Source organism: Pteropus medius, unplaced genomic scaffold, assembly GCF_902729225.1.
Source record: "Pteropus medius unplaced genomic scaffold, Ma_sr-lr_union100, whole genome shotgun sequence".
Lineage (NCBI taxonomy): Eukaryota > Metazoa > Chordata > Mammalia > Chiroptera > Pteropodidae > Pteropus > Pteropus medius.
The window spans coordinates 5,226,790-5,251,803 of record NW_024352786.1 but is presented as its reverse complement, the minus strand read 5'-3'; the positions used below and the strand labels follow the sequence as shown (position 1 = coordinate 5,251,803).

Genomic DNA, 25,014 nt, shown 5'->3' with positions numbered 1-25,014 from the left:
ACTCATGGACATGGACAATAGACTAGTAGTTACCAGAGGGTAGAGGGAGGGGAAGAGGGGAGGTAGATGGGGGAAAAAGGGGTCAAATATGTGGTGACAGAAAGAAATCTAACTACAGGTGGTGAACATACAGTGCAATATATATATATATATGCCTTACTGTTGAACTGTGCACTTGAAAATTACTGGATTTCGTTAACCAATGTCACCATAATAAAAATTTTTAAAAATTAAAAAAAAAAATCATGTATATTTGACCACAATAAAAATATATATAAACATTTGTCCATAGGTGTTTTTATGAACAGAAGTCTTCACTTCCCTGGGTTAAAGCCCAGGAATGTAATTGCTGGGTCGTTTGATAGTTGTATTTTTAGTTTTTTAAGAAAATGTCAAATGGTTTTCCAGATTAATGTGCTATTTTAATTCCCATCAGCAATGTATGAGTGATCCAGTTTCCCTCTATCCTCACATACATTTGGTGTTGTCACTATTTTTTTTTTTTTTAATCTAAATTCTGCTGTTAGATGTGCACTGGTAACTCATTGTGGTTTCAATTTGCATTTCCCTAACAACTAATGATGTGGAACATCTCTTCAGACGCATTTTCCATCTGTACATCTTCTTAGGGGGAATGTCTCTTTATGTCTTTTGCCTACTTTCTAATTGGATTCTTTGTCTTTTTTACTGTTGAGTTTTGAGATGTATATATCTTTATGGTGTTGGTATCAAGTTAAGAACTCTTTGCCTAGTTCTAGATCCCAAAGTTTTCTGCTACTTTTTCTCCCCTAAAAGTTTCATAGTTTTATGTTGATATTTAAATTCATGATTCAATTTGAGTTAATTTTTGTATAAGGTATGAGATTTAGGTCAAGGTTGTTATTTTTTTCACATGGAGACCTAATTACTCTTGTATCATTTATTGAAGAGACTATTCTTTCTCCATTGAATTTTTAAAAATTACCCTAAAATGATGCCCTATCCTTTCTTCCTTTTCCCCTCTTTCTCACTTCTTTCTTCTTTCTCTTGTTTTTATTTTTGTTTGTTTGTTTGGTTGGTTGGATTTTTTTGGCTATTGCTTTACATAATCTACAGTATCTTCACTGTGGCTGGTTTTTCTCTCTGTAAATTTAGGTTGCAGCACCTTTGTGCTATGAGATTTGATGTTTACCATATATATGGAAGGCATGGATTTATATTTCTTATATATTTACAAAACACCTAAATCAGCATTTTATAGGTCTAGTCATATACTTTCATAGCTGTCATGTTAATTAATGAACAAAATAGAGATGGGAACAGGTAGACATTTTTAATCCTGTTATATAATGGACCCAGTGTTAGCAGCCCCAATTCATCTGTTTATTTCTCTTCGATGTATTAGGAGCACCGGAACCTAGGGAATGAGGCACAAGAGACTTTCTACTTAGTAAAAGTGATGATTAGAACAGTAACTTAGGTAAATGGATCTTGTGCATTTCTTCTTCCCTCTCCCCTACCTTCTTCCTTTTGCAAATATTTAATAAATATCTTGGAATAAAATGTCGAACAAGTAGACAGGTCTTGGCTTTCAAGGAGGTTTTATTCTAGTGAAGGAGGAATAGAATAAATAAATAAATCTATGAGATAATCACAGATTGGAATGAATGCCATTTCATGAGCTTTTATCATCGTCATATTTTGTGATACTCCAAATCTTTGAGTATTAGTTATTTTGATTGTAATATTAGAATTACAGAATGCATCACTAGAGCAATATTAGTATTGAATTAATTGACATTTTATTGATTTGCCTAATATTTATTGAGTATACTAACATTGTCTTAGTTGCTGCTATAACTCCAAAAAAATTGCATGAGTTTTGATCTCTAAGATTATATAACTTAGCTCAAGAGATAAGAATATACATAAATGCATGAATATATTAAATGTGTCATATAAAGAGAATGAATAATAAATAAAAGTTTAAATCAAAACCAGTGAAGAGGAAAAGTCCCTTCCCTTGGTAATCATCACAGAAAAGTATCACTGAGCAATATCAAAAGAATGGGCTTTGCAACAAATCTTAAAGGGGAAACAAGACTGCAAGTAGTCAAAAACCATGGAGGAGGCAAAGGACAGTGAAGATATTTGCCCTAAAAGAGGCTCAGAGTGGAGAAAAATCATGGTTCCTCTGTTTCAGTAATGATAGAAAGAACAGTTTGACATTATAGTTTTAAAAGTAGGAGATTCAACTACAAAGGGAACAAATGCATGGTAACACATTTTGAATGCTAGTGGAAAGATTCCTGTCTGTACCTAAACTCTGTACTCTCAACAGCTTCCAAAAGAATGTTTTCAGTTGTGTCATCTTTTAAAAAAAGATTTTAGACCGAATATTGAATAAAATGTAATGTTTTATGAGAAAATTTTTGTTTTCCTAACTAAAGGCTAGAAATATTTATATGCATAATGTGTGAATGTAAAATCACAGTACTTTTATTGTTAACTCAATTCATTGTTTTAAAAAAATTCAGACCACTGCTTCATGAATACACAGGGCACAATTTTGTGGTACTTCAATTCTGTCCATTTTTCCCATATAAATTGATCCTTTTGATAATAGCAGTCAATCAACCGTTTAAACAATTTTTAAATTATTATATGTTGCATCAACAAAACCAGGAGTATGATAGTACATGATAGAACAGTCATTATGCAACATATAGAAAAGTTAAGAAGTTTAATTATGTTTAAAAGGCTTGAGCTTAAACATTTAAACTTAATTTTTTATAACATATGGATAGATATGTGCATATATGTGTACATATATTATACACAAATATATCTATAGATATTTATCCATATATGTAAATATATGTATGTAGATATTATAGATATACAGCTATGTAGTCTAAGTTGAAATTAATAATACTAGTGCCTTAGAATATTCTGAGTTTCAAAATCACATTGATAGTGACATAAAATAAACATGTATAACTATATAACAATTGTCTTGTTAAGATTAAAATTTTGTTTTAGAGTTTTTATAGCATCTTATATAGTAAAAGCTTTCTGTAATAGAGATTGGTGTAGCATAAACTGTAATACATACACCGAAATGAAATTTTATGTGCAGGTTTGTGGATGAATAATTTAAGACTTGTGGAATTAAATGAAAGTGACTAGTTTTATGAATTGTCCCCTGTGAATCTGTTTGACCATTATAAAAGTCTTATGTGGTTAATGTCAAAGTTTGACAAACAAACAAACACCTGGGTACTGTGATGTGTGAGAAAAGACAGAAACTGCATCTGTGCATAAGTACAGTGTGTATGAGTAAGTCGGTAGTAAGGCTAAGAATAGCATAGCATCTGCCAAGTATGCTCCACACTTAGCAGAGTAGATCCTAAACACGTGCAAGCCCTCATGGTTTTGGTCAGCAACACTGTCCAACAGTAATGTGGGGCTCCTTCTAGGATAAGTTAGGAATATGTAATTTACCATCGAGTGGCCTATTTATGGTACACAAGAGGATACCTTGCAGGTTGTTTTTTCCACAGTTATTAAATCTTAGCGGCAGTTAAAATCCAAGATATTATATGACTTTGCACAAGATGACAGGATGCTTCCTACACTCTCTGTCTTTTAAAAAATGATATTAAGTAGTCTGATTAGAGCTCAAGGAGTGGGGAACATGTGAGTTTTTGAGCCAGATGAACTTGACTTCAAATCCTGGTTCATTATTTAACTTTTGTTGGCCCATGTTTTAGTTTTGTTTTGTTTTTTTTCTTTTCTTTTCTTTTTTTCCACAATGGACAAAACAATATATATCTTGCATGGTCAGTTTGAGTATTAAGTGAGATAACGAAATCAAATATACAATAGAATGTCCAATATTTATTAGATGGCCACACTTCCTCATGCTCCAATATCACATCTCCTCTCTATTTCCTGTCACACATGAGGAAATTAACAAAATAACCTTAGAGTTTTATAATTCTAAAATTAAAAACTTTGTTTTCTTATTCAAAATTGATGCTAATTCATATGAGAAGAATTCAATAGCTTCCTATATATTGGTACCTAAAAGAAACAGCCATAAACTGTTCTAAGAGCTTTATATATGTTATAATTTTAATCTGTATATTAATAAATATCTCAGTTGGTAGATTATCATAATAATCATGAGAAAAAAATGTACTAACCTACTTATATTGGCTTTATAACAAGAATGTTAGCTCCACAAGAGAAAGAAATGGTCTTCCTCCTTATATTTTAACAATACTTCACTCTGCACTTAATAGCTTGTCAAGAAACATTAATTGATTTTTTTCTTGAAAATTTTATGGTTAAACCTAGAAAGATGATATCACAGACAATTTACTTCTCTGATCCAAGTACTAATCAAGAAGCTTTAGATAGTAAAGATCTATCTAGATTGTAAGTGAAAAAGCAATAGTTTTGCTCTGTAATTTGTGAATAACCGTGTTAAATTTTGCCTCTGCGAAGTGGTTTGTTCATTTATGTAAAGATAGGAGTGTAGAGAAGAGGGGAGAAGGAAAGAGAGTGAGGGAATGAGGAAGGGAGATGACACAATTCTCTATGTTCCCAGGTATGAGAAATTGCTGGTGAATTACCCATGAAATGGTCAGATTGCATTTTGGGAGGTTGCATGAAAAAGGTATACTGTATTAGCAAAAAAATTATTACAGCCTTACCAGCCTGAGGCCCTTACTTCTCTGGACCTATTAACTAACATCACAAATAAATGAACACTCCATTACAATGAATTTAGGGTACCAAAGAAAGTCGTGTCAGGTTGCTACATCTGGATTATTTTCAGGGGTGGAAATTAAAATAATGAGGATACCAACTGGGCCACCCACTGCAAAATGTAGGTGACCAAATGAGCCAACAGAACCTCTAATGAGTATTTACTCCAAAGGACTCTGCATGTAAACTACTTCCAGACTGATGTGGTGCCAAGCTTAGAGGATTAAGTCTTTCAATGGCTTTTGTTGATCAGCAGCCAAAGCATCTAGGAACAAAGAAGGGGGTCTCCTTATTAAACATATCAAGAATATTATTTTCCAACAAGAAGAATGCAAAGAATGGATCAAAGAACACTAAAAAATAGATGGAAGATAGGAGAAATAAGTAATAACAGCATCATTCATGTTCTGGATTTAGGGTGATTTTGTTTAGTTAGGGCATTATTTTTCTGAAGACTTTAAAGTATCGTTTAATGTTTATGTAGTCTGGCCTATATTATAGGTAGCTGTGTATATGTCTTTGGCTTTGATGATAGAGAGGGCAGGAATTTCTCTGCTCTATGTCATCAGTGTGCCATTACTCTTCTAGCCCTTTCCTCCACCAGAACTAAGCTAAATATAGATATAAGTTGTTTAATAATTATTTTTAAAATACATTAAATTGAGTTATGCAGCTATTATTGCTATAATAATATAGGAAGCATGAAGAGAAACATAACATGGTTTTCTCTTAGGAGAGATGAATCTGTATTACAAAGAAATTGTACATCTAGAGGGAATAGCTCAATGTCACTTAGAAAGTTAGTGGCTAGGTTTATTTTGACTCAGGGATATTGTATATGTCAGACTAATCAAATCATCCAAAGCACTGCAAATGACAGAGTACATATGGAAAATCACATTCTCTATATGTTTACCCAGAGAAAACACAAGGCAAGAAAATATTTGCACACTATGACAAAAGTTAGTGCTAGACAGATTCTAAGATGGCCACCCAAACAAATGTTTACTTCTATAAGCAAGGCAAAGCAAAACAAAACAAAATCTAATTTGGTATTTCGAAAGTTAGAAACACTGCAACAGCCGTTATTTGATTCCTTTTTTCTGTTTCTAAATAGTTGTGTTACCATTTTGGAAACTTTACCTTTCTGGTCCTCCTCAAAGAAGTAGTCAATTGCATTTAATAATAAGATTTCCTAAGAAACACTGTCAAATGTAAATTAGGGTCACCACTTTCCTCATGTTTAGGTACAAGGTAGCCATATGGATATTAGGAGCTGACCTACAATTTTGGAACGGCACTGTCTTTATTAAAGATTACTCTAATGATCAGTAAACCTGGTTTTGCCACAGTCCTAACATTCTGTGGACTTAATAAGCCCTGTGTAGATATAGCAGTTCACAAGCTAGACCAGAGCAGTAAAAATACGATCGAATTTTGACCAAAATCAGAGAGTACTTGTTGGGTCAATCATTCGAGAGGTTCTATAGTAACACCTGGGACTGCCAATTGAGATACTCTTGATGAGGATGCCGTGGGGGAAAAAAAGGTGGTCATGTAGTAACGATACATGATGATGATGATGATGGTAATAGTGACGATAATAGTTACCGTTGAGTACTGCTATATGTGAAGTACTTTGCTGAGAATTTCACATACGTCACCTCACTGAATCTTTGGAGTGATAATGGCAAAAATAGATAACCATACTCTTTTCTAAATGGATTATGATTGCATGATCATAGTTATACATGTATTCAGAAAACTTCCAAAATGCTTGTTTATTTATATTTCTAATTTAATTCCATATAGTACTGGAAAATGTTCTTATTTCTTTACATTAATTAATTCACTTAATCCTCACCATAGCCCTATGAAGTTTATAACAAAATGGTTCTTATTTTATAAATGAAAAAACTGAGGTTAAATAAATTGTCAAAGATCATGCCTTTCTCAAGTCGTAGATTCAAACCCAAGCCATCTGGCTTGAGCACCCTAAAGTTTGACCCAAACTCGAAAATACATGTTCTGAGGAAAACATGACAGTGGTTAGGTTTTCATAAAGTTCTATCCAACTCATAATATTCCTGAAACTGTGTTAAGAATCTCTCTTTTTCATTCCATATCCAGTTGTGTAGTAGAAACAGAAAGTTCTCCAGGTCTTACAGCCCAGGAGTCGGGGTCCTGAGTAGTAGAGCCAAGAGGAAGATTGGAATTATGTGGGTGGGGGAGATTTCTGACCAATTTAAACTTTTGGGGATATTTCTGTGCTCTTGAGGACTGTGTCTTCCTTTTGTCAGCTCCCTCCCTTTACTACCACCAGTCAATTCCAAGTTGTTTTTTCCTCCCTGCATTCTTTAGTTTAGAAAGCAGTATAATAGTTTTCACACCTGAAGCAAGCACTCAAAGTCAATACCAAAAGCTTTCAAAGGTTTTATTGCAGGAAACGAGAAAGAAACAAAGAAAGTGAAAGTATATCCGAGGGGAAAATATATCCTCTTAAAAAAAAGAAAAATAACCTATCTTTCTTCCCTGCAGCTCCCTTTTAAACACTACCCTCTGTGCAAGTTATGTCATTGATGTTCAGAGTAAAACATTTTTGTGTAATTCTGGAGTCAGCATGGGACTGAAGTTCTGAGGGGAGGGCTGGAAGTGTGGGAAGGGGTAGATGGGGAAAAGGAGGGCATTTGCACTACTGAGAGTTTAGGTCCTTAGAGTGAGGGGCCTAAAGTGGAGCACCTGGGATAATCCCTGGCTATGTGACAGAAGAGAGGGGAGAGAGGTCCCAAATTGGAGCCTAAAAGTTGGAGTAAAGGCAAAGTGAGGAAAGATAGGCTTAGATTCTAAGTGAAGATCATGAAACTACTTCTTGGAGTAATTGACTCCTGAATTTTTTTTTTTTTTTAAACATAAATCAACTTCATCCTCTAGGAACCTAGCATTCAGCTGGGATTTGTTTTGGATCTGATGCTAAAATTTCTTCTTGAGTACTTTGCTTTACTCTGAGAGTATCTCTAAGTTGACCAGTTATGCTTCTGTGAAATCCAAACTGGCCACATGGGAAAGGGAAGTATATGAAGGTAAATCTTGAAGGAGTGTCTTTTTGTCTTCTTTTCTGTGGGGGAGTCAATAATATTAACTTCTGTCCTCTTAACCCGAGGAACTACAACCAGAGCCAACTCTTGAATTTTCTGTGAACCCCATATGTGACAACAGGTCAGGAATCTTACCAACACATTCAAAGCCAAACTGCCCAGAAGGCCATATGGAAAATGAAGACTCAATGATCTCATTATGCAGTCTGTTTTATGTGTTATATATTTCTACTATCTGTTGGGCACACTGTGTTTGACAGCAACTTTAATTAAAAGTAAGTGTAATATTTGGATTAATTTTAAGACTATGAAGCATGGTCCCATTATTTTGATTTTATTTTAAATATTAATCACAATCAAGACTTTCTCAGTGGAGAGAAAAAAAGATATATGTGTGTGCGTGTGTGCACGCACACACATGCACACAATGCTAAAATGCTGGTGAGAGGGCTTATGTGAGAACTGGTTGTATCATCTTAAGCAAGTTACTTAACTATCCTAAATTTATTATGCTCATCTATAAAAATGACGATAATGACTAAAATGAGACAAGCTCTGGAAAAAGTTGAGGAGCCACAGAAGTGTATGGGGGCTCTCTTTAACTTAAATATCTGCAAATATTTAAAAAATTTTTATTCCAGTTGACATTCAATTTTATATTAGTTTCAGGTATATAACACAGCGATTAGACATTTATATAACTTATGAAGTGATCACCCCGATATCTAATACCCATCTGTCCCCACATGTAGTTATTACAATGTTCCTTATGCTGTAATTTACATCTCCATGACTATTTTGCAACTACCAATTTCTACTCCTTAATTGCTTTACTTTTTCACCCAGCCCCCAACTCCTCTCCTATCTGACAATCATCAGTTTGTTCTCTGTGTCTGTGAGTCTGTTCCTATTGTTTATTTGTTTATTTTGTTCTTTAGATTCCATATATAAGTGAGATCATATGGTGTTTTTCTTTCTCTGTCTGACTTGTTTCACTTAGCATAATATCTTCTAGGTACATCCATGTCATCGATAGTTTCCTTTGCAGTATGAAAACTTTTTAGTTTAATGTAGTCCTATTTTTTAATTTTTGTTTTTGTTGTTTTTGCCTTGGGAGACATATCCAAAAAATGTTGATAAGACCAATATCAAAGAGTTTATTGCCCGTTTTCTTCTAGGAGTTTTATGGTTTCCAGTCTTACATTTAAATCTTTAATTTATTTTGAGTTTGTTCTCATATATGTAAGATGTAAGAAAGTAGATTACTTTCATTTTTTTTGCATGTATCTGTCCAGTCTTTCTAACACCATTTATTGAATAGATTCTTTACTCCATTGTATATTCTTGCCTCCTTTTTCCTAGATTACTTGGCCATGTAAGTGTGGGTTTATTTGGGGGCTCTATTTTCTGTTCCTTTGATCTATGTGTCTGTTTTTATGCCCCATGCGTTTTTGATTACTATAGCCTACTCATATAGTTTGATATCAGCGTTATACCTCCAGCTTTGTTTTTTCTCAGTTTTGCTTTGGCTATTCAGAATCCTTTGTGGTTCTAAATAAATTTTAGGATTATTTGTTCTAGTTCTATAAAAATGCTATTGGATTGCATTGAATCTCTACATTGCTATGGACATTTTAATGATGTTAATTCTCCCTATCCATAAACATGGTATGCCCTTTCTTTTATTTATGTCTTTATATCTCCCTTTCTTGTAGTTTATTATCTTTTCAAAGAACCAGCTCTTGGTCATTGGTCTTTTATATACATATATATGTGTGTGTGTGTGTGTGTGTGTGTGTGTGTGTGTGTGTGTGTGTGTATATATATATATATTTAGTCTCTATGTTGTTTATTTTCACTCTAATCTTTATTATTTCCTTCCTTCTACTCACTTAGGCTTTGTTCATTCTTTTTTCCTAGTTCCTTTAGGTATGTAGTTAAATTGTTTGAGATTTTTCTTGTTTCTTGAGGTAGACCTATTTTGCTATGAATTTTGCTCTTAGAACTACTTTTGCTGTGTCCCATAGATTTGGGGTCATTTTGTTTTCATTTTCATTTGTCTCAAGGTATTTTTTGATTTTTTTTCAATCTTGTGGTTGACTCATTTATTGTTAGTAACATCTTATTTAGCATACACATATTTGTGAGTTTTTCAGTTTTCTTCTTGAAATTAATTTGTAGATTCATACCATTGTTATCAGAGAAGCTGCTTCATATAATTTCAATCTTATATTTTTAAGATTTGTTTTGTGACCTAACATGTGGTCCATCTTGGAAATGTTCCTGGTACACTTGAAAAGAATGTATATTCTGCTGCTTTGGGGTGAAATGCTCTAAAAATATTAACTAACTCTATCTGGTTTAATGTGTCACTTAAGACCACAGTTCTTTGTTGATTTTCTGTTTGTTTGATCTATCCAATGATGTCAATGGGATGTTAAAGTCCCCTATTATTACGGTATGATTGTTGAGCTCTCCATATAATTCCATCAATATTTGTCTTATATGTTTGGTATTCTAATATTTTGTGTGTAGATTTTTGTGTTTACAAAAGTTATATCTTTTTGTTGGATTGATCCTTTTATCATTTGTTATAAAATGCCCTTTTTTATGTCTCTTGTTATAGCCATTGTTTTAAAGTTTATTTTGTCTGACATAATATTACTACCCTAGTTTTCTTGGTTTCTATTTGCAAGAAATATCCTTTTCTATTCTTCTGCTTTCAGTCTGTGTGTGTCATTCAATCTGAAGTGAGTCTCTTATAGGCAGCATATATACAGGCTTGTTGTTTTTTTTTAATTCACTCGATCACTCTATGTCTTTTGATTGGCACATTTAGGCCATTTACATTTATGCTAATTATTGATTTGTATGTAGATTATTGATTTGTATGTTCTTTCATTTAGAACATATTTCTTTGTCTCCTAGTTTTGGCTAACTCCCTATGTTTGTTTCTTTTAAATATTAGGTAGATTTTCTATGTCTCGTAGCCTTTACAGAGTGGCCTTATGTAGAAGGTGTCTCGTGAGTCTCAGTGGCACAGTCTCCCTGGTCACCTGATCCAGGTGCTTCAGGCCTGTCCCCTATGTAGGTTGATTGTGCCCTCTTATAATTGAGCCTTGATTGCTGTTGACACATCAGAGGGTGGCATTGACCCTCAGGCTGATTGGTTGTGAAAGCCGACTGCAACAATAGTAGGCAAGCTACTGTGTGGAGGTGATCCCATGAATCATGAGTTACTTTAGCAGGGTTTTGGTGCAGGCCAAGGTTAGCGACCAGGTGTGTTGGGTGGGTCTGAAGCCTCTTGGGAGGAGCTCCAGGAAAAGCCAGTGTCAGCTGCCACTTTTACAGATCTTGGGCCTGTTGGTAGGGGCTATAAAGTGATCTGTGGTTGCCACTTGTTCTGGGTTTCAAGACACTTGAAAGAGGCTACACTGCAAACCAAAGCCAGCAGCCACTTGTGCCGGACTTGGGACCCTTTGATAGGCACAACAATGCGAGCTGAGGCCCGCCACTACTCGTTCTGGGCTTGTGGACACTTATTTGGAGCTATGTTAGAAGCCAAAACTGACTGCCACTAATGCTAGACTTGGGGCCACCTGATGGATGTTACAATACAAGTTGAGACATCTGCTGTTTGTGCTGGGCCTGGAGCTGCTTGACAAGAGCTACGATGTGCGTCAAGACTGGCTGCTGCTTGTGTGAAGTTTGTGGACATTTGAGAGAGTCTATAGTGTGATCTGAAGGTAGCTGTCACTTTTGTGGAGTTTGTAGACATTTGAGAAAATTTTCAATGTAAGCCTAGGCAGCCACCACTCATGTGGGCTTTGTGGTCCTTTGAGTTTGAAGTATAAACGGAGGCAGTCTGCTCCTATGGAAAAGCCACTGGAAGAATCTCAGGCCTGACAAGATTGCTGGATGCGGCAGGGATCTCAGGGAATCACCAGAGTGGGGTGAACAGTGTTAGACATGTTAATGGAAAGTACAGATTTGTTGCTTGCCTGAGCTAGGCCAGTTGGGTGGGAGCTCTACAAAAGAACAATGGCACCTAATGATACTTTTGTTCCTAGAGGGATTTACCCCTATCCCTGCCCCTCTATTCCTTTTCTCGAAGTTAGTCAATTTAGCTCCTCTCCATATGTCCCTGGTACTTTTGGCACTGCCACCTCTGCAGTGGAGCCCAGATAGAATGAGTTTGTGAGTGAATCAGTCTGTATGTGAGCCCTTCAAGTGCAGCGCCTTAGTCTCTAGCAGCCCTTTGCATTTCTGGGATGTAATCTCCACTAGTTTTCACAGCAGATGTTGTGGGGCCTCCTCTTCCTGGCACTGTTGAACAGGGCTGGGGACCCCAGTGTGGGGCTGGGACCCCTTGCTTCTTAGGTAGGAACTCCCTGATAGTCAAGACATCGTCCTGTTTCTTAATCGCCACACTGTAGGCGCAGGACCTGCAAAATCCATGTCTTTGCCTCTCTTACCAGTCTTGACGTGATTTTTTTCCTTATATCTTTGATTATGGGAATTCTATTGGCTAGTCTTCAGGTGGTTCTCAGTGAAGATTGTTCAATAATTTGGTTGTAATTTTGATGTTGTCATAGATGGAGGTGAGCACAAAGTTTACCTACTCCACAAATCTTTTATTTCTGCTATATATCTCACTCTCTGAGGTTTCCTTCCCTCCCACTCATCATCTCTCCCTTCATTTTTCCTTCCTTTTAACAAGTATTTATCAACTCTATTAAGTAACAGTCATTGTGTTCTAGGCATTTAACAAAATCTTCAGTAGGAAAAATAGATCTATGTCCTAGGATCATGTCATCCTCCATAAAATCCTTCTGTGATTTCCTATTTCTTTTACAATAAAGACCAATATCTGTGTCATGGCTGAGCTAGCCTCATCTCACTCCATTGCCACCTTGCTTTCAACTCTTTGTACTTCTTTTCAGCATGCTTTCTGCTGCCACAGAGGCTTAACATAAACCATTTCCACTTTTTGAAACTTTTTCTCAGCACAGCTTCTCTTCAATTAGTTAACTCCTAGGTATCCTTCAGATCTCATCTCAAATATCACTTCCTTGGAAAAACTTTCTCTGACCCTTCTCTTTTGGTATATGCTTCCACAGCACTGTGCCACATTTATTCAGAGTATTATCTAAGTATTATCTACTCCACCGAATAGCAAGCTCCACATGAGCTCACATTATACCATTGTGAAGCCAGTATCTCCCATGGCACCTGACGTATGATAAGTGCTCTATATTTATTAGTTGAATGTATGAGTGAATGAATGAATAAGTGAATATACCAAGGAACTTCATTGTCACCAATATCTCTATCATTCTTATCTCTATCAATGACTGTAAAGCTTTTAAAAAAGTTTTTCCTCCTTTAAAATTAAAAAAATAAAAATTTGTGCATTTCTGCAATATATAGACTATAATAATGAAGATAATACTTTGAAGACAGTTCCTTATTGTGAGCTTTTTTCCTACTTGTAATCTATTTTTAACCAGAAACCTAGGGCCGAAAAGCCTGGTAGTTCTGAGACAGCCTCTAGAGAATTATGAGTTCTAGGCTCTTCATTTATATGCATATTGTTTAAAGAAAGAAAGAACCAGAGGCTTACAATATGCTCTTTCAAACACGACTGTTTGAAAACAATGGTCAGGACATTTAGTTTACTTCCTAACGGATGAGATTTAAATAAAAACACATGAATTCTTGGGAAATTAAAATTGTTGAAAATTTAGAAGGGATGAAGAGTTGACCACTAATGATAAAACTCCCAGGAAATTGATTAGGTTGGTATCCAGTTGCAGTTTTTGTGATTGGAGTTGAGAGTAATGCTAAATTTGGCCTATAATGCATATTCCTACATAAATTCCATTATGTGAAAGGTATATAAAAATATCGAATGCATTGCATGCTTTTCTTTAAACTCAGAGTCTGATTCCAAAGTTTGGAAATGTCTGATATTATTCTTCAGTGAAAGAATAGTATGTCACAAAAGCCAGCTTTTTACTAGCATCAGTACCTTATTAGTTAAATTACTACCTGGTCATTATCTCATAATTTCAATCATCTTATAAGTATAAATTTATTATCCATGACATTGCAAACATCTAAACATAAGTTCATTTGAAACTATGAACTTAAATGTTTTTACATTTTCTCAAATTATTTTTTAATTTTAATTATTTTAATTTTTAATTTTTTTTAGGTGAGGCAATCCTTGGTTGACCTCACAGATTGCAAGAATCTTGTTAGCTTACAATCCCTTATTTTACTTTATTTTATTTTTTTATGCCTACAGCACCTGGTCTTCCTAGTTGGTCTCCCATCCAAGTACTAACCAGGTCCGACCTTGCTTAGCTTCCAAAATCAGATGAGATTGGGCTTGTTCAGAGTGGCATGGCCGTAGACTCAAATTATTTTTAAATCTTAAATTATTATATATATCGTTGGATTTTTCACTGACTTCAAATGCAACCAAGGATTTCTCAGTGGTATTCATAATCTTTGGAAGAAAATGCAAGGTATTATGTAAAAGATTAAAAGCAAGTGAATTAGATTATATACATTAAATCTTATTTTTGGTGGGGTGCTCCAAAGAGTTTTTATTGCTTTTTAATTTGGAAGACCTGTATAACTTTCTTGGCTTTCACATTCTTGGGAAACCTACTCCTTCCAAACTTTGAAAAATAACTCATTAGATTCTTTAGGCTCATAAAAAAGTATGTTGCCATAGTTTTAACACAGTAGCTGATATTAGTTATTCTAAGAAATTAGAAATATTAATTATCTGAATATTTACCAAACAAGATAAAGGTATATTTCTATTTGTGTCTTCAAAAATGCTTCTTAGGCGGTATTTAAATGTCAAGAAACAAATTTAAAAGACAAAGTAAAAAGGATGTAGGAGTATAAGAAAAACGTGGAAGGAAAAATAGTTTTTCTTCACCTTTATTCTATTTGAAATCAAGTAGGTTGAGTAATAATGAACACTATATCAGTCAGAATTTTCCAAAGAAACAGAAACAGTCATAGAAAAAGAGCAAGAGAGAGAAAAAAGAGAGGCCATATAGAAATATATGTCTATAGTCCATATTTATCTTTATTTACCTACCTATCTATATTTTAAAAGAAATTGTTTCACATGATTTTGGGGCTCATCTGAAATCCACTGGCTAGAAACTCAGAAAGAGTTGACACTGCAGTCTCAGGCGGAATTTTTTCTTCTCTGGGAAATCTCAGGTTTTTCTCTTAAGGTTCAGCTGATTAGATGATTAGATGAGACTTAAAGTCAACTGATTGTAGATGTTAACCACATCTACAAAATATTGGAATAGCAACACTTGATCAGTGTTTTATTAAGTGACTGGGTACAGTAGCCTACCAAAGTTGACACATAAACTAAACCATCATAAACACTAAGTTGCTTATTAGTCTCAGATTTTCTTATCTACTCATTGTTGACAATTCAATTCATATTCTTAATTTAAATTTCAAAATAAAGCAGTTTTGAAAACTCTGGTACTTGTGATAATTATCTTTTCTTCATTTAGTTGCTCATTGTTTAGTCATTTTTTAATTTATTGGTACATTCATCTGAGAATCAGAAAAAAGAAAAGAGTAAATAAAGTTTACTGAAGTTCACTCTATCCATCATGTACTTAATTACTAGCTCAAGTATACAGGACCCCTTATACAGTCTGGCAAAACTTACAATGCTTTCTCAAAATAATGTTTAAATAAAACAATATAACCGACAGAAACATCATTTATATTGAAATGTGACTAGCCAAATTTGTGATATAGCAATATATGTGTTTATTTATATATTAAATAACTAGATCTAGCTGTAGGTTTAATAGCTACCATAATATTACAATGGTGATGAGTGGAAACCATATTTTGAGATTCAGAGATAACTCTATTTCTATATATCTGTGATTTCTATTGTTGACAAAGTCACAAATACTGCGAATACCACTGTGATCTGTAGTGTACATTCACAATTGAAAAAACATGTAGTTAGAGGTTAGTGGACAAAAACAAAAGATGTGATGCTTTCCCAACCAAGTTCAGAGACTTCTGGTTAAAAACCAGTCCACTGATGAGTAAAAAGTGATGGGTTGACCAACTGAGACTTGGAGATTATCTATGGATTTAGTTTCTCAAATTTTGCCCTGATGACAAGAATAACGACAGCAATAGCTAACACAGCAATTATTAAGTGCCAGGCATTGTTCTAAGTTCTTTATATATGTCACATCACTTCATTCTTAGAAAAACTCCATGAAGTAAGATTTTACAGATGCATAAGAAAGTGAAGTAACTTGCTTATAGTCATACAGTTTTGTAAGTGATAGAATCAAGTCCATCATGGTCTTTTAACTATTGTGCTATATAATTGGAGCTAATTTCTTTGTATTTGCCTGAATTTTGTGGCAAATGGCAAAATTATATGAGAAATTTTTTTAATAAAAATTTATAAAATTCATTTGAATATTGATAAATTAGCATAAAGGATTTATTGTTGCCTATCTAATTTACAAATTTTTGAAACTAAATTGTTAATGTCAGAAACACAAGAAAGAGAAAACTCATGCTTACAAAGAAAGTCTGTGACTGTTAACTATTACCAGATTTGTTTTTTAGTGCAAGCTGTTGGTGGTTGCAAATGTAAGAGTTTGAAATTTCTTTATAAGGTTAAAACATTTAAAAATTTATTGTTATATGGTTGCTTGACTCTGTTGGAATTCTAGAACCACTTTATTGTAAAAATGTCAAGGTCTTAGAAGTTTTAAAGATTGAAAATTTAGGATAATTAAAATGTTAAAACATGGCTACTATATTTAAATATTAAATATATTTCAATTCTAAAAAATTTACAAAAGGAACAACATGTACCAACTTTTCAACAGGATTAAAAATACTTTTTTTTTTCTGAAAAATTTAATGAGTTTAGGATTACTATTTTAGAATACACAGAAATTTAGATAACTCTTGATTTTCCAGAGAAAGAGGATATGAGATTGTGTGAGGATTCATATATAGTGGTAAGCCAAATTAGTATTTAATATTAATACGAACATTCTTCTTTATCAAAACATGAGTTAAGCTTCTAACGAGTAGATAAATTTTTTAAATGGGATTAACTTCTTCGTATATTAACCTCTTCATATTGTCAAAACAGAAAAATTCAGATAAAAACAGAAAAATCAAATGCTTGGATCCTCCAAATATTCATAATTATAATAGATAATATATTTATACAGTGAAAATATTATTAAACCATTTTCTATGACAATAGAATGGACAAACCAGTAGGAAAAAAGAAAATAGAAAAAATAGAAATATGCCCAGTTCCTTATTCCTTTATAATTAAATTTATCATTATTGTGAAGACTCAGTAGGAAAAGAGAATTTAATTAATTACTTATAAGCATTTTTTCTAATTATCAATGATAACTAATGCAAAGGAAAGTTTACATGTTGTTTAACAATATAAATGTCAATTTGAAACTCTGAAACTTTAGGCAGTATGTTGTAAGAGCATTTGACCATTTATTTAATAAGACATAAATCACTGTTATAAAATTAATTTATAATGGATATTTAGATATCCAAGTTCGTCTTTCTACATATAACCAGTTTTATCTTTTTTGTCTAAGTTTGTAACCCCTGAGTTGTTTTCATGCCAATGAGCAAGTTGTTTCATAAATTGATGGCATGTTGTGCAAACTCAGAAAGTACATTTTAAATATTATCTGAGCTTCATTTTATATGAGCTTAATTGACTATTTACACACTCTTTAGTAGAAAGAGAAAATTGGTTTCACAATGGGCAAATACTATTTGTTGAATAAGTGAATGAATAAATCAGTGAGTAAGATAAAGAGGAGCGAAGTTCTGCCAACCACAACTTCTTCAGTATCCTTTGCTTTTGTAAACTGCTATTATCATGGATTTGCTTATATCTTGGATTTTACTTTATTCTTTATAGTCTAAATTAAAGTTTTTTAAATTCCCATTAAAATATGATTATTCTGTTCTAGGAATGAAGTGACTTATGGGAATTTTACAAATTGCATGTCTAGGTCTCATTTAATCTCTATATCCTCTTAAGAAACATTTGAAAAAATAGGCATAAAGAATCAAGTAAACTTCCCAGATAAATGAAGAGATTTACATGAAAGGGAAAGGGGTAATTTCCTTGCTCTGAGTACCGCAAGCTAACCATTTCTTAATAGCATGGAAGACCAATTTTTTAGAGTCCCTGAGAAAGGGGAATGAGATCAATCAAGAACATAAACTTATGTGGGGCAATCAGGCACTCATAAAAACAGCTTAATGTAATGAATTTTTGTGATGTGGAGACTTGGGATATTTCATTCCTAATCCATCAGGAAAACCCTTTTATATGTTTGGAATATTTTCCCACACAGGCAAATAAAATCTTTTTTTAGACATCTTGTGATTTTAGAAAGTTAAATACAGTAATTGGACATTTTTTTTTAACTTTCCAAAATATTATATGCTTGATATCAACTATTAAGAAATGTGAACATATGTCTGTATGTAACGCTGTTTTAAATTTCTTAAATCCTTAATAATAACCTTTCTGCTCATTTTGTTTTATTTAAGAAATTGAGAGAACATAAGGAAAACTAAATCTATGAGGCAGGAGGGCAATTGGTTGAACTGGATACCAAAGATTAGAAGCAGCTGTGCTCAAGCACATAATTTTTGCCCTCTGTGGTTAGTTAAAATTTTTACAAAACTAAATGATGCTAGGCATGCATTCATGAATTTAAACTTCCTCCACAGTGCTTACCATATATTAAGTCCAGTAGGACTTTTTTTTAGTTAATATGTATGATTTTAGGGAAGGTATAACAAAAATGGGAGGAGTGACAATATCATCTTTGATTCCTGAATACGAGTGCAAATCTTATAAATTATAGGTAATTTGTAATCCATAAATATCACATCTGCACCTGTTTTTGAGTGATCCTTTAAAAAATTGAGATTAATATTCATACTTGAACTGAGATAATTAGTATTTTGTTAATAAAGTTCTCTAGAAAGGTAAGAGATGGTAAAACAGTCCATTCCACTACCCCTGTAATATAATCTCTATATAATTCATATATTTAATATAACTTTTAATGTATGTTACCATGTTATCAATAATTTCTATCCTAGGTCATAAAAAATGCAAAAAGAGTTTTGCAATTTAGACAATTCCAAATAAATTCTCAGTTTTTTTTTTACTTCAATAGAAGTGGTCAACTAAATTTTTTGAAGAGTTCTCTTGCTCTCTCTGAAAATGCTGGTAGAATATTATCTTAAATTAAATTATCTTTAGAGTTCAGAATTCCTGTAGTTGATAACTGTTCACCGATTATCTTCCATGTACCAGAAACTGCATTGTGAACTTGCATTCAGAGATGAGCTAAATAACTTACTTGCCTTTAAGAAAAATTATAAACTGGAGTGCAGGAGGAAGACATGGAAGCAAGGACTCCACAGAGGGAAAATATTCACCTAACTCTTCTTTGGACTATGTCATTGACTTAAATGTTTTTTTTTTCCTATCAGTATTCTGTAGTTAATAGCAATAACTTACCAAAAAGTGTTTTCATTTGTTCTCTTTGTATTTCTGATTATGGCAAATGAAACCATTTAGCATATCTAGGTTTAGCAGCAATTGCACCAAAGATTTCCATAGTACATTTGATATTTGTTGACCTTTATTGGAAAAAAAAAAGTAATAATTTGCTTTTCCCTTTATATTGTCAGGTGTGACATGATGAGTTATGGTGAATTCATGGATGATGTGTTGGATGTGATTCCATAAGAGGGAAAACGATTGTCAAACAGGCACACTGTGGAGTGGTACTTCTTTTGCCATCCCCATAAAGCCTCCCCAAATGTCATGCTCTACTCTAATAAGTGGAACAAGCAAGAAATCTATTTTTAAAATATGTTCACCTTACATTGACTTTCAGAGAATTTTAGCTATAGAGATACTTTTCTGACTTTAGAAGAATAGGTAGAAAGATATAGGTAAGGAGAAGGGGCAAAAAAAAGTCACTCAGCCTTTAGTTTTTGGGAGGGTATAAGTATGAAATTAAAAAAGAAAATAAAACCCATTAAATTTCTAATCAGTTGTTACTTTAAAAGCTAGTTAACATTAAAATCTAACACACTATGTCTTGTTGATTATTACTTGGTTTATGAATAAAACATTTCTATTGAGAAGACATGCAAAATTGCCTCATTGTTCAATTTCCCAAGGCTGTCCAACTGAAGCAAAGGAGTGTTATTAATTATGAACTTGCAAGGTCATATTCCACAATAGGGAAAGCCCTGCACATTGTCCAGAAATGTTTCCATTCCAGCCTCTACAGGCATGGCCTTCTGTTTAACACTGACGGTAGTTTCTATATACTGTGAACTGCCAAAGACCTGCTTTTCTCTGCCACATAAAAATGAGCATTTGTAGAACAAAGAAATGGAAAGTCATCCCATGTTCATGGATTCATGGACTGGAATAATTAGCACTACCAAAAGCCATCTGTAGATTTAATGCAATCCCTATTAAGATTCCAATGTCGTTTTTACAGAAGTAGAAAAAACACTCCTAAAATTATATGAATCTACAAAGACCTCAAATAGCCAAAGAAATAATGAGAAAGAGGAACAAATAATGAGGCACACTTCCTGATTTCAAGCTCTACTATAAAGCTATAGTCATCCAAAGAGTGTGATAGCAGCATAAAAACAGACAAGTAGACTAATGAAACAGACAGAAATAAACCTAAGCATATATGGTCAACTAATATTTGCCAAGAGAGCCGAGAATACTCAGAAGAGAAATGACAGCCTCTTTAATAAATGGTGCTGGGATAATTGGATATTCACATGTAAAAGAATGAAACTTATACCACTAAAAAAAAATCAACTCAAAATGAATTAAAGATGTAAATGTAAGATTTGATAAAAAAAAAAAAACAAAAACATAGCAACAAAACTCCTTGAAATGGGTTCTGGTAATGAATTTTTTAAATATGATATCTAAATCATAAGCAACAAAATAAAAAATAAATAAGTGGGACTACATCAAACTAAAAAGCTTCTGCACAGCAAAAGAAACCATCAACAAAGTAAAAAAATAAATCTAAGGAATGGGAAAATATTTTCAAACTTCATATCTGATAAGGGGTTAACATCCAAAATATAAAAACTCATATAACTCGGTAGCAAAAAACACACAAATAACCCAATTAAAAAATAGGCAAAGAACCTAAATAGACATTTTTCCAAAGAAGATATATGAAAGGCCAACAGGTACATGAAAAGATGCTCAATATCATTAGTCATTAGAGAAATGCAAATTAAAACCACAATGAGATATTACCTCACACTTGTTAGAAAAGGCTCACATCAAAAGGACAAGAGAAAAAAAGTACTGATGTGAATACAGAGAAAAGGGAACCCTTGTGCTCTGTTGGTGGGACTGTAAATTGGGACAGCTACTATGGAAAACACTATAGAAGTTTTTTCAAAAAAATTAAAAATAGAACAACCATATGATTCAGTAATTCCACTTTCGAGTATATATCTGAAGGGAACAAAAACGCTAATTTGAAAAGATATTTGCACCCACGTTCATTGAAGCATCACTGTCAATAGCTAAGACATGGAAACAATCTGTCCATCGATGGATGAATGGATAAAGAAGAAGTTGTGGTATATATACTTATACACACACACACATATACACATATACACAGACATATACACACACGTATATATACATGTATATATATACATAATGGAATATTATTCATCCATAAAAGTTGAGCAGATTCTATCATTTGGGACAACATATTTGGACCTTGAAGGCATTATGCTAAGTGAAATAAGTCAGACAAATACTATATGATTTTACACAAATGTAGAATCTAAAAACTAAAACTAAAACTAAAACTAAATATCCGAACTCATAGAGAGAAAGAGATCACACTTGTTACTGGAGGTGAAGGGTGGGGGGAGGGGGAATTTAAGGGAGATGGTCAAAAAGTACAAACTACCAGTTATAAGATAAATAAGTACTGAGTAATTATCATAAGAAGAAAAATGTTTTTCCTTTCTTCTTTTCTTCTTTTTTATTGTATCCATATAAGAAAGTGAATATTAGCTGAACCTATTGTGATAATCATTTCAAATTATATGTAACCATTATGGTGTATGCCTTAAACCTGTACAGTTTTAAATGCCAATCATTTTTCAATAAAACTAGAAAAAATGTGCATTTATCAAATTTGATTTAGGATGTCATTTGAAATAGTGGAGTGATATATGAAAGAATGTATGGTGTCTTGGTTAAAACACAATTGCAACAGTCTTTTTTTCTTCCTATCTTATAGTGCTATGATAAAAAATAAACTTTTAGGTAATCCAAATGGAAAACATAAGGAATATATGATAATATTACATCAGGCAAAGTGAATCAGCAAACAAAACAACAACTCAAAACTTTAGAATTCATGTGCATAGTTCTACGACTTTTAGAAAATAGTTTATATTCTAAATTTTTTGTCTGTAAAAATTTACCTGGCACAGTGGTGACTTTGGTTACATATGGGAGAGGAAACAATGTTCCATCACACATGTTACTTTTTATTTTAGGATTTTTCAATGTAAAACAATGAGAATAATAACACTTTTACTACATTTACAGTGTACTGTAAATAACATAGTATGTCAATTGACCACTCAATGGTGCCGTAAATAGAATAGTAGTTATCATCCTACTCACTGTGTATTTGTTAAAACTGAGGCTTGTGAAAACATAATTTGTGAAAAGTAACAATTTGCCAGAGATGGTTCTCATACCCTATTCATGACTTGGATTTTTCTCACCATACTACACAGTAACACTTTGATATAACTGGATGTCAAGAGCTTAAGATGAATTGACTGGAATCATAAAGTAAATGAGTACAGTTTTAAAGTCTAAACTATTCGATTTATTTACCTGAAAGTAATAGGGTTGTGCAACATTATCATTAAGTTCTGTGTCCTAAGATTCTGTGATTCTGGAATGTCAGAAGGAGGCTAAAGTATTTTCCTTTCTGCAGTGAACATCCTCAATCTCTCGCTTAACTGTTCACTGGTCTATGTTATAACTTGAATGCAGGATTTCTCTTTTTACGTGAGGGACTGCCTCACATGGATGCAGGGGGAAAAAATCTCAGTTGCCTCTGAGCTACTGAGGGGAGGGAAAAATGGATGGAAAGTCTCGAAGCTTTCCCTTATCATCCACTGAATGAGGCAACTCATCTATAACCTTGAAAATCATCAAAACGTAATTGACCCTCCAAGTGGTAATGGTTAAAGCCGTCTTTGTGGCATATTTTTCTTTATTAAACATTTGTTACTTTGTTCTTTTTTATGTAGAGCAGAATCATTGGGAGAGTATGAACATAGTTTACACTCAGAAGGGTGTTCTAGCCACCTCTCTAAATTTGTGCTACAAATGTGTTTTGTTTGTCTTATTTTCATAGAGAAAGGTGAAGTTCAATCCCCCTTTGGAGTAATGCACAATTGATGAGGACAGCCGGCACTCAATACTGGTTGCCCTGGTAACAGCATCTCAAATCTTACACTAACATCTGGTGTTCTTAAGCTTAACAGCTGGTTGTCTACAGAAAAATTTGAACAAGGAGTTGAAACACAAGTGGGAATACCACAAAATAAAAGTGGATGCCTAAGAGGATTAGCAAGAAATAACTAAAACTAAAGCAGGAAATTAGATGCAAGTTGCAAAAGACAGAAATATATCAGGAACTTTTTAAAAATAGTAAAAGATAATGTCCCTAAAAACGAAAATGAAGACTATGGGTTTAAGTTTTGCATTATTTTTATAAGAAAATTAACCAAAATGTTAGAAAGATGAAAAATCAAGATTAATTTTGGAGAATTTGGATTAAAAGAAACAAACTTTTTTGGAGTCTCTCAAAATCCTAACAGAAGTTGCAACCATAATTATCAGTTCAGTTAAAGCTCTTGAGAATTAATGGCAGGTGTTTGAAGATTAGAAAATGCTCAGGCCTTCCCCTAGGAGTGGTTGACCAATAACTTTTAGCTTCTTATTGCTATTCATTGAATTAAACATATTATCATCATATTTAAATGATTTGAAGCTATTTTCATTTTTGAGAAGGTTGTTTTTACTTTATGGACTCACTGAATACATATTGACATTAAAGTAGTGTTTATTTTAGATCATAACCTTAATACAAATAAAGAATTTCGGCATCAGCATTACTCTTCATTTTTAAGGGCACAGGATCTAATTATTTACAAAAAGTTGTTAACAGAGAGTTGTAGTTATAGTACTTTACCTTCATCTCTTAAGTTGGAAAATTTATTAAATTTCCAATTTCTGTAGTTAAAAAATATTCCTGTTATACCTACTTTATTCAGGGTTATATCAGAATATCCATATAGAAATAGGTCCTCTCCCATAAGAAAACTGACCAAAGCTAAGCAGAGGCTTTTTTATCGTTTAAGATATAATCACAGAAAGTTAAATAAAACTACTAGGTTAATCGAGTGTAAGATTTATTCTGAGTAGATTTAATAGGCAGAATCAGAAAAACTGAATAGGAATGGAAAAGTAATTCGACTTTTACTTAATATAGGGATAAACAGCTTAGGAATTTGTTTCTGAAATGGAAAGAACAGCTCCTGGAGGTCATAATTTCTTCACTGGAGCCAAGGCTGGATGGCCACTCTTCAAAGATGCTGAATAAAAGATTCATGTTGAGTTCAATAACTGCTAAGCTCACATCTGAATCTAAGATTTAGTTTTCTTGTTTAGGCAATGCCACACTAAACATGCAGTTATTTCTGAACATGTATTTTTGTTTAATGGTATTTAGAAAAATAAACAGATAATTGACTGCATTGTTTTCCATTTAATGCAAACGTTTTCTTATATGTTAAGACATATCAATTATTCTTTACTTAAAAGACATATTTTTGGAGAAAATTATAACACTAATAATTTAAAGGAATAATTAAGTCACTGACTTCCACCACCCAGAATTAAAAGTTTTTAATGATTTTCCATATTTGATTAAAAAAT

At 33.2% G+C, this 25,014-nt stretch overlaps 1 protein-coding gene and 1 pseudogene across 1 annotated transcript in view; one reads left to right on the top strand and one right to left on the bottom strand.

Annotated features, from left to right (window-relative positions):
* Positions 1 to 25,014, top strand: part of DKK2 (dickkopf Wnt signaling pathway inhibitor 2) — a 96,577-nt gene that overhangs the window by 45,400 nt on the left and 26,163 nt on the right. The gene's annotated exons all lie outside the window — the stretch shown is intronic.
* On the bottom strand, positions 14,152 to 14,270 carry LOC120591400 (uncharacterized; annotated as a pseudogene).